Below are 15864 nucleotides of genomic sequence, written 5' to 3'. Positions count from 1 at the left end.
CTACTCGGGGCATGTTGTGGGCGAAAGGAGGGCCACCCGTGGTTGATTGTGCGTAGGAAATAAAGGCACGCAGCATGAACGAATAGTCAAGGCTTTACTGTAGCTTAGCATAATTACATCATAAACATACAAACAAACGTACTTGTGAACGTACATACATACATACTTGCGTAATTAGAAACTATGGTTGTTATTCGCACAACTGATTTCTTGAAACTCGTGAAACACACCAACTACTTCTAGCTGATCCGTTTTAACATGTTATTCAGGTATACCACACTTGGACTAGAAAGTCAATGTGCTACGTGTTTGACTTGCGATCAATGTTGGGTGAATTGATGCAAGTGTGCTAGTAAGAGGTAAAGCCGCTTAACGTGCTGGATTTAGTTTATATCACATAGTTGTAAACGAAGTTAGGTTTAATGTAAAATATTGTAAATTAGTTCGTATTGTTCTTTATAAACAATGTCGTTGATACTAGAGGTGTCTGTTACATTTCCGTTTTACACTTCCGAAATTTGCTAAATGGTTTGTGACAGAAGTTGGTATCAGAGCCATTGGTTATAAATGATTAGGTTATCCCTTAGGATGTCTAAAATATAACCGTAGGCTCGATTAATTCTGGGAAAAATAAATAATAAATTAATATTATATACTGGTGGATGCCTGATGTGTTGTAAAACACTCGTATTTTCCGCACGTTTTATCTACGTATTATATATTATTTTATATGTTTTAACTCGTTTTAGATAGGTTTTACATACATTTATTAATCTTGTAGGTTTTGGGTAAAAGAAAGGAAGAAACCGGGACTTTTCGAGCATTCTACGAGCATTTTACGCATACGTTTTCAAGTAAACAACTCAAGGCCCGACCCGTATGCATTATGGAGGCCCAAGACCATATTATATTATATTATATAAAAAAAATAAAAACCCTAGGGCTGGAAGAGGTTCCGATCAGCAGCAGGAGGAAAGAAAGAAAAAGAGAAAAAGGTTTTTGGAGCTAGGGTTTGATCGTGTAGCGGCTAGGGAAGGAAGAAGACACAAGAACCAAGCCTCGGGATTGAATCCCCATCATTTTTGACAGCAAGAACAGCCCCGGAAACATCCATATCCTTACATCTTTTTCATTGTTCATACACTTTGATTTTCTTGTTTAATTGTTGATTTGTTTTGCAATTACTTGAGAGATTGAATTGTTATTGATTATTGTTGATCATTGGATGATTGTTATGATGATTGGTATGAGTTTAATGATGTGTTTATTAATTGTTTGCTGCTGTCCAAAAATGATTCTCGGCTAAACTTGTTAGTTCTACCTAGGAATGATGATTCTTGTTAGTGTTTGATGAGGTTTTATGGATTGTTTGATTGATAGACTTGAATTGCTATTGTAAAGTTTGATTTAGACATGAAATAGGTTGTGTTTAAGGGCTGGAAATTTTAGTGATTCATTGCATAAACCCCGTATCTTGATTGATTAGTTTTGTATTGATTGATCGGTGCATTGTTTGATTCTAGACTTTGTGTTTAGGGTTTGTTTGCGGTAGGTACAACCGTAGGGTTTTGTTGCGTGATTATTTGGATTAAGTACAGCGGTTAAACACCTTCCTTGAGACCGAGAGGTGATAGGAAGTTAGGGTTGTCTCACTGCCTTTGCATGCTAGAATAAGGATTGCGCGAGAGCGAGTTCGTTTCTTGTCAGGTTTAGGTGTTTGAGCGACTAGTTGATCTATTTTGGTTTAAATTGAATTGTTCCTCTATCCTTGGTTGTGTAGTATTCATTGCCATTAGGGTCGAGTGTTGGTGAGACCGAGAGGTGATCTAGCATTAGAACACGTTAGCAATTGTTTCCCGGTTTGGTCGTTTTAGCCGATTTTGAGTAGTTTAGGCTTGTTGAGTAAGACCGAGAGGTAATCCAGTGAGCCCGAGCGATCCTTAGTCGTGTCATCTTTAGGGACCAGTGTCTTGAAGTCATCCAATCCATTAGCTTGTTAGGCCTACAATTTGATTCAGACCTAGGTAGACGTTTTCTCTATCCTAAGTTAACTCAGTTAGTTTTCCGTTAAGTTTTCTATTTTTGGTAAGTTTTGTCAGTCAGTCTAGTTAGTTCAGTTAAGTATTTAAAAATCAAAAATCAATATAATTATTATTCTAAGGTAGGTCTTGTCTAGGGTTAGTGATCTTTAGTGTTCTGACGTGTCCACGTGTTCGATACTCGGACTTCCTAAGTCTATACTACTTGCGATCGGTACACTTGTCTGTTGTGTGTGGTTATAGGATTTTCGTTTTAATATTAAAGCTTAGTTGTGAGGGTCATATTTATAGGGTTATTAGACACACATCAATGCCGGGATGAACTCGAAAGGCAAGTGAGTTATTATGGTTTGGAACATAATAACAGACTTGCTTGTACGAGGGAATTCGGGGAGAAATCACGGGATATACCAATAGGTAAAAATGGCAACATATGTGTATAAAAGGTAATGCTAAGTATATATATATATATATATATATATATATATATATACATACATACATACATACATACATACATACATACATACATATATGTAACTTGCATACGTACTTATCTGGAACAAGGTGTACGAATATGTGTACGTACTGTACTGTTGATAATAGTAAATCTTATTGTAACGAATATTATATTCGATTATAATCAATATTAATTCTTATTCTAAATAAAATAATATTTTATTAAAATTAATATTATATTTTACCATAATTAATATTATATCTGGTCATAACAAATAAAATAATTTAATTTTGCCCTATGTAATAATATCCCTTACTCTGATTCATACTATCGAAAAATATTTTTCTTATAACTTCACCATTACACCGAAAAATATTGAGATCTGGTAGCTTTACGTCGGAAAAAGAAACTGGTGTTGTCTTTAAACGAGAATACGAGAACGTTCTATCGAGTCCAAATTGAACCTTATTGTATGATAAGAAGCACAGACTGAGCTTAATATTCAAGGCCTAGAAAAGAACCGTAGGAGGTGTGATCTACATACGTCCATCTCAACGGAATGCAACACTTCTCAGTTCGGGCCTAAACTTTATCTCATATACCCATTTTTTAACAGTAAACTGAACTATTTTCTAGTCGTCCTTCCACTTCTGACATTCAAAAACAAACACTATTCTTAGGGGAAATACCTAGTAACGAGTCCAATTTATAAAATTATAAATATAATAATTACCTTACGAAATTCTCGATTATATGACAGATCGTAATCACTCGTATATACCATTTACCAGCTAGAGTTCAAAAATTATTCATATCTATACAACCAACCCTGCCAAACCTACCTAATCAACAAACTCATCAAATCATCTGTATACGAGTACCTCCAACCACTCCTATATTGTTGCCACTCAGATCGGTTCGTTATAAGAAAAAAACCTCAAGGTCGAGGACTAATGATGCACCTTGACCTGTATGGGACATACTGTGACATTTGAGCCAAAACAAGGTACACCTCAGTACGTAATTACCGATTAAGCAAATAAACGCCTTTTGCGTAACAAACGAACGATTAACCGAACGGGTCGGGTTATGACCCAGATATCTCGGGGGGGCCATTTATAAGTGATATACGATCTATACAAGCTAAAATATTAGAAATATGATCTTAGTTTGATAGCAAACAAGTTAAACGAAAACATGCTCGTTTAACCGCCCGCTATAGATTTAAACGTGAAAGATAGTTACAAACCAAGCATTGTATCATCCGTTAAGCCGAAAAAAGACTTACCAAACACTTATTTGAAATGTTTTAAGCGATCTGTGAGAATATTTTTGATTTTTACAAACATATAGTATGTTTTTATAATTTTACACAAAACTAGCCGAAAAACACTCGTTTTCGGGCTGTTTAACGCACCCGATAAGTTTTTTGCGCCAAAAACTGAACCCGAACTAAATTTGGACTGGGATTTTCGTATTTGGGCTTGAGAAACCAGTTTAATGGGCCAAAACAGCCCATCATGGGCCCAAAGAGACTTCCGATCGGCAGCCCACCCCCACCCCCATTTTTTTATATAACTTGTTAAGTAACCTTGTTATTCATTTCATTTGATAAAAATTGAAGTCCAAGCAGCTGCAAGTCAGTTTTTCCAGAAACCTTCCAAAACCCTAAGGTAAGAGCTTAAATAAGTAGCTTTTGAACTTGTTTAATACCATAAAAACTTGTCTTGGTTACTAAAAATCATTCCTAACCGTGTAAAAATCCTAAAAATGGTCCATAAACATGTTTTGATCATACACACGGTAAGGAACCTATTTTGATAGTTTTTTTTGGCCATAAACACGGATTAAAGGGTTGAAACGACGTTTTTACGGTTCAAATGTTCGTTTTTGTGCACTAGCCGAAACCCTAACTTAAGGGCTGTTATATTGATGAAATATTGCTTGGTTTGTGATATAGGACTTGTACCTAGCTTTCTTAGAAGCACAAGAACCTGAAAACTTGATTAAAAGGTCGGAAACAAGCCAAACCCGCTAAGGTAATGCCGAAACACTCACTTACGGGTTATTTAGGTTAAGGTTGTGATTTGCATAATTTTAGGACTTGAAATATTTCAGGGACATCAGGGACCATGTCAATGAGTCCCTGTTCAAATTTGGTAATTTTTCGACCATTCGAGAATATTTGGCGAATTTATTACCGAATTGGGACGTTTATTTGGAAAAAATAGCTAAAATACTTCAAAAATTATGAAATTTTTTTGGAAACTCAAATTTGATGTATTTTGATCAAATATGAATTTTGGGATCATTTGGAGAATTTTAAAGGTGTTTTGTTTATTTGCGTTCGTGTGAATTTTTACAGCCGAATTTGGGCCGAAAAGAATATTGCACGAGCTTTTTACATTCTGGAATTGATACAGGTTGTTTTGGGACATGATTTGAGTATTCAGGAAATTTTGGTGAATTTTTGGAAATTGTTTGGGGTAAACGGACGATTTTCAGGCGAAATATAGCTGATAAAATGAGTTTTTATAAATTAATAAATCAGTAAATAAATTCCAGAAATATTTTTATAAAAATCTACATATTTTAATTGATAAGTGGTTAAATTTTCATAATTTAATAATTAACGGTTAATTAATTATGCTAATCTGAATATTAAACAAATTCAGTTTTTATAACAACCGGCAAGTTCGCGACTAGTGAACCTGCGGGAAAATCAAAACACCAAGAGTGAAAAATCATATGTTTAGACTAATTAAATGAAAATGAACTTTTCTATGAGAAACCTGGACAATCCGGGTGGATTGTGCGCGTTTCTTCTCAAATCAAGCTGAATAAACGGAAACAGGCCCCATGGCTAATCCGGGACCCTAGTATGTGATCTTTCTTTATAACTTAATCATGTTATTAACCAATACATTTACCCAAGCTTATTTTCCCATAACTGCTTTCTAAACGCGTAAACGAGCAACTTGGCCCAGCTGGGAAAACGGGAGTCTGAGCCAAGTTCGGTTTTAAGTATTAGACATTGAACAACATCACAACCTAAGCCTATGCCACTTTCTGGGCGTTCCAGCTACACCCAGATTAGTTATACAGCCCAGTTTAGTATTGAGATTATAATAATATTAAAATATTAATATTATTATAATATTGATTATAGGAACTACTGATGGCAGACCGAACAAACCACGAGCTGATACAGTACTGTATATCTACTAAACCGTGAGTTTCATGACCCCGCTTTTAAACTGTTTTACGAACTTTTGGGGTGAAAAACATGTTTGATTTCATATACATACCTGAAACATGTACTGATGTGAATTATCTAAGTGCTAACACACGGAAGTCCCCCGATCACAGTGATTAACTTCGAGCTGGTGGCTTGTGAATAGTACTATTGGTTTGACAAACCCAAACGGAATCGGCCTGGTTGCCGTGTCACATAGCGCCGTTTGCACATGACCATATTTATACAAACAGGCCATGTAGTGTTAGACATAGCTACCGGGGCATGTTGTGGACGGAAAGGGGCCACAGTGGTTGATGGAGCGTGGGAAATGGAAGCACGCAGCACATACAGTCAAGGCTTCACTGTAGCTTAGCATAATTACATCACATACATCATTTACATACATACATACATACTTATTTCATGATTACAAGTGTTGACTTGTGAACACTCATTACTGTTTTCTTGAAACTCGTGAACTTCCGATCGGCAGCCCACCCCCACCCCCATTTTTTTATATAACTTGTTAAGTAAGCTTGTTATTCATTTCATTTGATAAAAATTGAAGTCCAAGCAGCTGCAAGTCAGTTTTTCCAGAAACCTTCCAAAACCCTAAGGTAAGAGCTTAAATAATTAGCTTTTGAACTTGTTTAAACTTGTTTAATACCATAAAAACATGTCTTGGTTACTAAAAATCATTCCTAACCGTGTAAAATTCCTAAAAATGGTCCATAAACATGTTTTGATCATACACACGGTAAGGAACCTTTTTTGATAGTTTTTTTTTGCCATAAACACCGATTAAAGGGTTGAAACGACGTTTTTACGGTTCAAAAGTTCGTTTTTGTGCACTTGCCGAAACCCTAACTTAAGGGCTGTTATATTGATGAAATATTGCTTGGTTTGTGATATAGGACTTGTACCTAGCTTTCTTAGAAGCACAAGAACCTGAAAACTTGATTAAAAGGTCGGAAACAAGCCAAACCCACTAAGGTAATGCCGAAACACTCGCTTACGGGTTATTTAGGTTAAGGTTGTTATGTGCATATTTTTAGGACTTTAAATTTTTCAGGGACATCAGGGACCATGTCAATGAGTCCCTGTTCAAATTTGGTAATTTTTCGACCATCCGAGAATATTTGGCGAATTTATTACCGAATTGGGACGTTTATTTGGGAAAAATAGCTAAAATACTTCAAAAATTATGAAATTTTTCTGGGAACTCAGATTTGATGTATTTTGATCACATATGAATTTTGGGATCATTTGAACAAGTTTAAAGGTGTTTTGTTTATTTGCGTTCGTGTGAATTTTTACAGCCGAATTTGGGCCGAAAAGAATATTGCACGAGCTTTTTACATTCTGGAATTGATACATGTGAGTAACGAAAGCGTGTCATACATGTATGTCATAAACGCATGTCACAAATGAGTGTCACTAAACTGTTTAAGTGTGTCATATAATATGACACGCAGGTGCACGTCATATTTCGTTTATGATTGGGACTTCAAGGATGAGCATTTGCATGTCATCTGTAGCTGTCAAGGACAAGCATTTGCATGTCATTTGTAAGAGCTCATTCTCTAAGGGTTTAGCGAATGGGAGCCCATTCGCTAACGGGATCAGTCCATTTGTTATGATGTTTAACGAATAAGGGCTGGGCCTATAAATATGCAGATCTTGTGCATAATGTAAGAGATTTTTGGCTTAATGTATTAATGTAACGTTACCATGCTGAATTCTCTCCACGATTAACTTACACGTATTGATGTATCCTATTGCAACCAGATCTTGGCTCGTATAACATATTATAACATATTTTCATTCTTAACTACTTGTGGTCTCCTGATCTTGGCCGTCTTCGCACATTCATTATGGACGAAGCTCATAAGTCTCGATATTCTATTCATCCCGGTGCGGATAAAATCTACGATGATCTTAGTTCCATCTATTGGTGGCCCAGAAAGAAAAAGGATATTGCTCTTTATGTCTTGAAATGTCTCATGTGTTCTAAAGTAGAAGCCAAGCATCATCGACCCTTTGGTTTACTCGAACAACCTCCATTTCAGTTTGGAAGTGGGAAGATATTGCTATGGATTTTATTACTAAGCTCCCTTTGGCTCGAAAACAACATGATAGTATTTGGGTGATTATCGACCATTTGACTAAATCCGCTCATTTCATTCCCATCAAATAATACGGTTGATCAGCTGAAGCGAATTTATATGGAAAATATTGTTTGCGATCACGAAACTCCATCAACAATTATCTCCGATCGAGATGGTCGTTTTACTTCTCGTAGCCTTGGGAACTCGTTTGGATCTCAGTACTGCCTATCATCCGTAGTCCGATGGTCATTACGAACATACCATTCAAACTCCAGAAGACATGCTTCGCTCATGTATCCTTAATTTTGGGGGGGGACAACTTCGATTCTCACTTACCGCTCATCGAGTTCTCGTACAATAACAGTTTCCATTAAAGTATTGGAATTGCGCCGTTCCAAGACCTTTATGGCCGTAAAAGTCGTTCTCCGATTTGTTGAAACGAGGTCGAGGAATCTCAGATCACCGATTCGGAGTTAGTTCAAGAAACGACCGACCGTATGGCTCAAATTCGTCAAAATCTTCTCGCCGCTTGTAGTCGTCAAAAGAGTTATGCGAATAAAAGAAGAAAACCCCTTGAATTCAATGTTGATGATCAAGTTCTTCTCAAGGTATCTCCGTGGAAAGGAGTGGTTAGATTTGGAAAGAAAGAAAAGCTATCTCCTTGTTTTGTCGGTCCGTTTAAAATCCTCGACAGAGTTGGTCTAAATACTTATAGATTTAAACTTCCTAGAACTCTCAAATTTCATCCAATGTTTTGTGTATTGAATCTAAAGAAATGTCTTACCTAGGGTAATCTTCAAATACCTCTTAATGAAATTCGTATCGATGAAATTTGTATCGATGAAACAATGCATTTTGTTTAAAGACCCGTTGAAATCATGTACCATAAGGACAAAGTCATCATTGGTTAAGGTTCGTTGGGAATCAAAACAAGGCATGGAGTTTACTTGGGAGTGTGAAGATCAAATGAAGACGAAGTATCTTCATCTTTTCTCTACAGTTAATTCTCTAATTTTAGGCGAAATTCCCAAAAGTAGGGGATACTGTAACATCTCGAATCTTTCGTATTCGTATTTGTTTACCCGATTCAGGAATGTAATGCGGATCTTTCATTTAATAAAATGATGCACTTATTAGTATTTAACTTTTTTGAAACTTAGTTTATGCTCTCGTAACTTTTAAACTCGTCAAATAATGCTTAAAAACCTTTATAATCGTTTAAAACGGCTAAAAATCGCATTTATAGAAGTGTAGGGACTAATTTTGCCAAAAAAACAAAATCTGGACCCCCCCCCCCTCTCACGCTGCATCACACGGAGAAGGAAGGGCTTTGTGGCCACGCGACGGGAGATAGCTGCACCAGATCGTGTTCGTTTTACTCGTTAATGCATTTGTTAATGCAAAATCTTTCCCAAATCACGAAAATTGAGGTTCAAGCTAAGTAATATAATCTTGTAACATATCCATGTTCATTTTCTTATTGTACAAGCAAAATACGTACAACGAAATCCTTAGGTTATTTGACCCGATTTTTTCATCAATAACTTATTTCGTTTCCTTTTTACGTACAACGAAATCCTTAGGTTATTTGACCCGATTTTTTCATTAATAACTTATTTCGTTTCCTAAAAGAGTTGATTACTTCATAAATGAATAACCATAATATTTAAGAAAGTCATATCATAAAACCCTAAAATATTATTGCAACATCAGCCTCCATCATCCCCAAGTCGTCCTCTTTGGTGTTTTTGTGTTTTTCATCAATGTTTTCATCTTTTGGTTTGACTTTCAAGCTTCAAGACCCTTTCACCTTGATTATCTTCTAGTTCCACTCATCTTCGGGGTAAGTTGTCTTCTTTAAAATCATAAATTTTCATCTCATAAACAAAATCCCTCAATCAGTTTCATTGATTGAGGGAGTTTCGGTGGTCAATTTGATCCCAGCCCATTTAAAGGCATAAAAGTAAAATATTAAAACTATTTGATTTATGTATCTCCTATTCAAAACTAGCTTTCGGGACTGGAGACTTTTTGTTCATCACGAAATTTTGAGTATACTGGTCAGAACCTGAATTCAAATTCGAAGTTCGGATTCTAAATAGTACCAGCTCGCTTAAATATTAAAAGTTTAATATCTTGATTTTGCATGTCCGTTTAACATGATTCTAGTAGCATTATTCTCGGTTTTAATTTTATTTTACTGTATCTAAGTTTCAGGTTCATTCTTGTCGGCTTAGTCAACACGTTAAAGTTCAAGTTCTAGTTTTTCATTCTTATTATTATCAAACTCACCTAAGTAATAAGGTGAGTAACCACTCCCATATGTTACTACTTTTAAAACCATTTTGGGAACTTTATGCGTACCGACTTCGTATTCATTTATTACATTTAACTAGCAAATCACGACTTGTTGTGTTGAACGATTAAATACTACTTGCTACTTGTTTGGTTGATTATACCTGAAAAATATACTTTTAATAGGACCAACTTATACGTTTATATATTTTTCTGATAAGATTTCATTATCCCAAAATATTGAACATTCTATTAATCAATTTTGTTTATAAGGTTTGGATCTTTACCAATCAATTCCTGCATCATCAAATAGTTACGGATCTATTCCTTGTTTATGATTTTTGATTCAACTTTTCTTTTATAGTAGATGATACAACGATCGTAATTACTATTTATTTGTGTTACTTTTCTTCATGCTTACTTTTCTTTTATTTGGATCCTCGCAGGACCTTTATATCTCCTTTAAGTTACTAAACCGTGATCTAGTGTTATGATACACACGAGGTCACCAAGATACAATTTTCCCTAGTCACAAGCATCAGCTCATTACTAGTACATAGCTAGGCCACCAAGATACTATTTTACATTTTGTGACTACAACTCGGTTCTATGCTAGCCGTATTTATATATAGTTAACCAGGTCTCTCTGCATGTCTTACATCTAAAAATGCCCACATTGGGTCCCTACTAGCTATTTCTTTATTTTCATGACTAGATCTCCATGCAGGTTTTAGATTTGATAATGACCACATCGGGTCCCTGCTACTCATTCTTTTATCTCTTTGTTTACATAGCTAGGTCTCCACGCAGATCTTACATATCACAAAAGCCGACATGAGTCCATGTTAGCTATGTTTAATTTTCAGTCATCTTTGTTAGATTGTAAATGTTATCTTTGTAATCGTAGCTGGGTTACATACCCTTTATGTTTAATCATTCTCTTTGTACACATTAGATTTATGTATTATGTGTGTAATTTGTTTTGTTTAACTTATATAAAAAGTTATTGTTTGTTCAAAACACTTTTGTGGACTCTTTAAAATGAATCGTTTATTCATTATTTAAAAAGAGCTTAAATAAATATATTTTTTTATTATTCATTATTTAAAAAGAGCTTAAATAAATATATTTTTTTTTAATCTTTTATAGGTTGGATGCTATATATACAACCAAGTCGATCAAATATTTTTTGAAAATGACTGATATTTAAAAAGGTTTATATATAGAAAAGAGTTAGATGTACTCACCATATCAATATAGTTGAAGTCTTGATTCCATTCTACTTTTTTCTATTGATTCATACCTTAATAGGCTTAATGGCCAAATACGAGTCGATGGTCATAAATTCTCATGCTCGGCTAGAACCGTCACATGATTCTACACAAGAGGGTCAGGCTACTTGAAAACGAAGCAACACTCGATTAAAGGCTTGAGTTTATTTGAGAATAGAAATTGATTCAAACTTGGATAAATCAAAATGAATTCTCACGTCATCTATTTCTAGTGCTAAGAATACTTAGGGAGTAACCTTATTTATATGTGAGGTGTCATAATATCAAATAAACTGACACTAAAATCTAACATGTATCTTATGACTAAACATATGTAAGGTATAAGCTATTGAAATATTATAAAAGTGACACTAGAACTTAGCTTGTGTCATTTCATCTCCATCATTAAATTTAGAGCTTACATGTGTCCTTCACATGCTTCTAGGAAAAAAGACGTTTTTCTTTTTCTTTTCATAATTATATATATATATATATATATATATATATATGGGAGATTTCTTTTGAGAACCACTTTGAGTTTTAAGAACTCGAAAGAACTCAAAGTAACAAATTTTTTTTAATTTCTTTTTATGTATACGTAATATATATAGGTTATATGTACATAAAAAAATTATACAATTTTTTACGCACCGAGTCAACTTATTACATAGGCGTAACGGACGTTTAAATTAGTGTAATCACTGTACATCTTTATTCTCTCTTCTACTTAAATTTTTTAATCACTTTTAATCTCAACCACATAATCTAATCTATTTAATTAAATATGTGGTCAAGAATGAAGTTCTAAAGTTATTAAAACTGAACAAGGTTCACAAATTATCCCTCTGCTATATATATATATATATATATATATATATATATATATATATATATATATATATATATATATATATAGGGAGAGGATCAAGAGAGAACTCCTTCTTAAAGAGAGAACTAGAGAACTAATAAAGAAATATTTTAAATTTAATTAAAAAAAATATTTTTAAATTTCTGTTTTGGCCATTATTCTTATATTATGTTACCATTTACTTGAAAAATATAAAAAAATAAAAAAAAAAAACACGTTGTAGTGCACATATGCAATACATCGACTTTTTTTTATTACATATGTGCACTAGTGTGTATTTTGATATGTGCAATAATATTGAATAGCATATATGCAATTTTTTGTATTGTATTAGTGCAATAGTGTTATATTATATACAAAAATACCAAAAAAAAACAATATAGTGCATATGTGCATTAGTGTTGTATTACGTATATGCGATAGTTTGTTTCGAGTACAATTATTAGTGTTTGTATTTGCATATATTCAATAGTGTGTATTGTATAATGCAATTGTGTTGTATTATATGCAATAAAACACTATCGTATATATGCAATACACATTAGTGCACATATGCACTACATCGACGGTTTTTTTTTAGGAACAATATCATCTTATTAAAAGGAGGAAAGAAAAAAAATCGCAAATTATTTTTTTAAAAAAAAGTTAAAAATAGTTTTTATTAGTTCTCTAGTTCTCTCTAGATCTCACCCCTATATATATATATATAAATAATATATATATATATATATATATATATATATATATAAGGGAGGGATCTTTTGAGAACCATGTTGAGTTTTAAGAACTTAAGAACTTTATTCTAAACCACACATTTAATTAAGTGGATTGGAATATGTGATTGAGATAAAATCTGGCGAAAAAGTTAAAGTATGAGAGAGAATAAAGATGTAAGTGGTTACATTAACTTTTACGTCCGTTACACATATGTAAAAAGTTGACTCGGTGCATAAAAAATTCTATAATTTTTTTACATGTATGCAACCTACATGTATTACGCATGTGTAAAAAAAATTCGAAAAAAAAAGTTGTTACACTGAGTTCTTTCGAGTTCTTAAAACTCAAAGGGGTTCTCGTTTGAAATCTCCCCTATATATATATACATATATATAAGATGAGATTAAGTGAAAACTCCTCTTAGAAAGAAAACTTAAAAACTCCTAAAGAATTATTTTTAACTTTTGTTTCATAAAATTTTTTTTATTTTCTTTTTCTTCCATTAATCTTATACGTTGATATTGTTCAAAAAGAGAAAAAGAAAGCTCCATCGGTGTAGTGCATATGTACAATAGTGTTGTAACATCTCGGATTTTTCGTATTTGAATTCATTTATGTTGAACTCGACTCGGAAATAAAATTCAGATCTTATGAATTATTTAAATTTTGCATTTATTAGTATTTAACTTGGTTTAACATATTTTATACTCTCATAACTTTCAAACACGTCAAACAATGCTTAGAAACTCTTAAAATCGCTTAAAACGGCTAAAAATTGCGTTTATGGAAGTACACAGTGACTGATTTTGCCAAATTTTTCCTATTTTCGACTAAATTAACGAAACTTAAGCTCTAAGAAATGTTATAACAGATCTCAATTCGTTTTCTTGCTATCCAAGCCGAATTTTGTTAGTTATTATACCCGTTTTCTCATTAATAGCTTATTTCGTTTCCTAATCGAGTGGATTATTTCATAAACAAGTTATAATCCATTATACTTAATAAAAACACATCTCTAAACCCTAAAAACTACTAATTTTAAGCCATCCTCCCCATATCCCACGAAATTCCCGTATTCAATTTTCGGTTTCTGATATAAAATTTAATATACATAACTCCCGTGTACATTTTATTTAATATTTTATTAGTTTTGTTCGGTCTTATGTAAGATTTGTATACTACTAGCATGTTTTTATATTTTAGTTTCCGGGTTTTAATTATGGTGAAAAGAGAGCGAAAATGAGCTAAACCGGAGAACAGAAGCATCAGGAAACGAATCGGACCAGATCAGAAGTGAACCGGACTGGACCAGGCCGGTTCTCCCTTGTTTTGCCGGAACGCCGTGCGACGAAGATGGCCAAACCCGCCGCGCGGCGCGTTGGGCTTACTTCCAAAAGCTTCTATACGGATTTTTCAGGGTTTGTACTTGTTTTTCCTATATAAATACCCCCTAATTCAACCATAAAGATAACCTAAATAGCCATAGGAATATTGGGAGTTCCAAGGCTTAGGATTGAAACTTTTGACAGCTTTAAAGTTGAAGAATCATTCGGTGAAGCGCTCATTTATCGAAGACGAAGAACACGGGTTCTATCTTTTATTTTCTTTCGTCTTCCTTTATTTTCACCATGAATTCTTCTATGATCGTTTCTTTTAAATTTATGATGCTTCTAAAACTTTATGAACTACTTAGACTTATAATGAACCTATTTTAACATTATGATTTGACTTGGGATTATTTATCGTTATGGTTTTATGATTTAGTAAAAGATTTAATTATATTAAATTGATGCATATGGATAGGATTGATTGATGAGTTTTATTCCATAGTTGCCTTGAGTATTGTTTGTCATATGATAGGTAGCTATTAGGTCAATTACTTTGTGTTCTTGATTATTTTATGATTGATTTGGAATAAGATCATAGGAATACTATTATCAAATAAACCTACGTGTGCTGCTAACCTAAATAACTGTAAGGTGTTAGGTTATTGATAGGTCTTTATTATTTAATCTTGATAGAATTAGTTCTTTGTAAGGATTCCGTCTAGGTTTGATTATTTAATATTGTCTACTAAATCAATTAAATATTTTAAATTGCCTTTGACTTCCGCGCTGTAAGGTAGGATTTCATTATAAAGGATCTAAGTCATAATTAATTAGGTGACCGTAAGGAAACTTGATTTTTAATACTGGTGTGCGTTAAAACTTATTAGAAACCCATAGGTGTCTTCTTGAAAAGGGTCAGGGGTCCTGTTCGGGTTTTCTTTTAAGTGTCTATTTTACAATCCCGGTCCATAACTAATATTTTTCCGGTTAATTGTCAACTGAAACTTAGAGGATTCTAGCCTAGGTAGTTTTTCATTGTCATCTGAATTAATCAACAAACTTGTGTTTTCGTTTAATTTACTGGTTTTCGTTTTCTTAAATTAGTTTTTAAATTAGTTTTCTTAAACTTGTGTTTTCGTTTAATTTTACTTAAAACCCCCCTTAAACAAATATAAATTAATAAGTCGTGTCTGTAGTTGAGTCTAATTAGCTAATAAACGTAATTTAAAGAGTCTCGTGAGGTCGATATCCGGACTTACTTAGCTTTACTAGAGTCAATCGGTTCACTTGTCAGTTAGTAGTTTAGTCGAGTTTTAAAGAGTCTAGAGTATTGCTTAGTGTTTATTTTTAGTTAATTTAGTTAATAATTATTAAACTACTTTTAGCACATGAGTTTCTTCAAAATTTTTCAAGTTCTTCAAGCCTTCGTTGACTTTCAAGCTTCAAGACTCTTTGACCTCGTTTATCTCCTTGTTCCATAATATTTCCGAGTAAGTTCTCTTCAGGAAAAACGTTTGTTTTCATCCAAATAACAAAAGCC

Source organism: Bidens hawaiensis, unplaced genomic scaffold (assembly GCF_021521415.1).
Source record: "Bidens hawaiensis isolate Kalapana, Puna unplaced genomic scaffold, B.hawaiensis_p1.1 tig00036688_1, whole genome shotgun sequence".
NCBI lineage: Eukaryota > Viridiplantae > Streptophyta > Magnoliopsida > Asterales > Asteraceae > Bidens > Bidens hawaiensis.
This window is presented reverse-complemented; position numbering follows the sequence as displayed.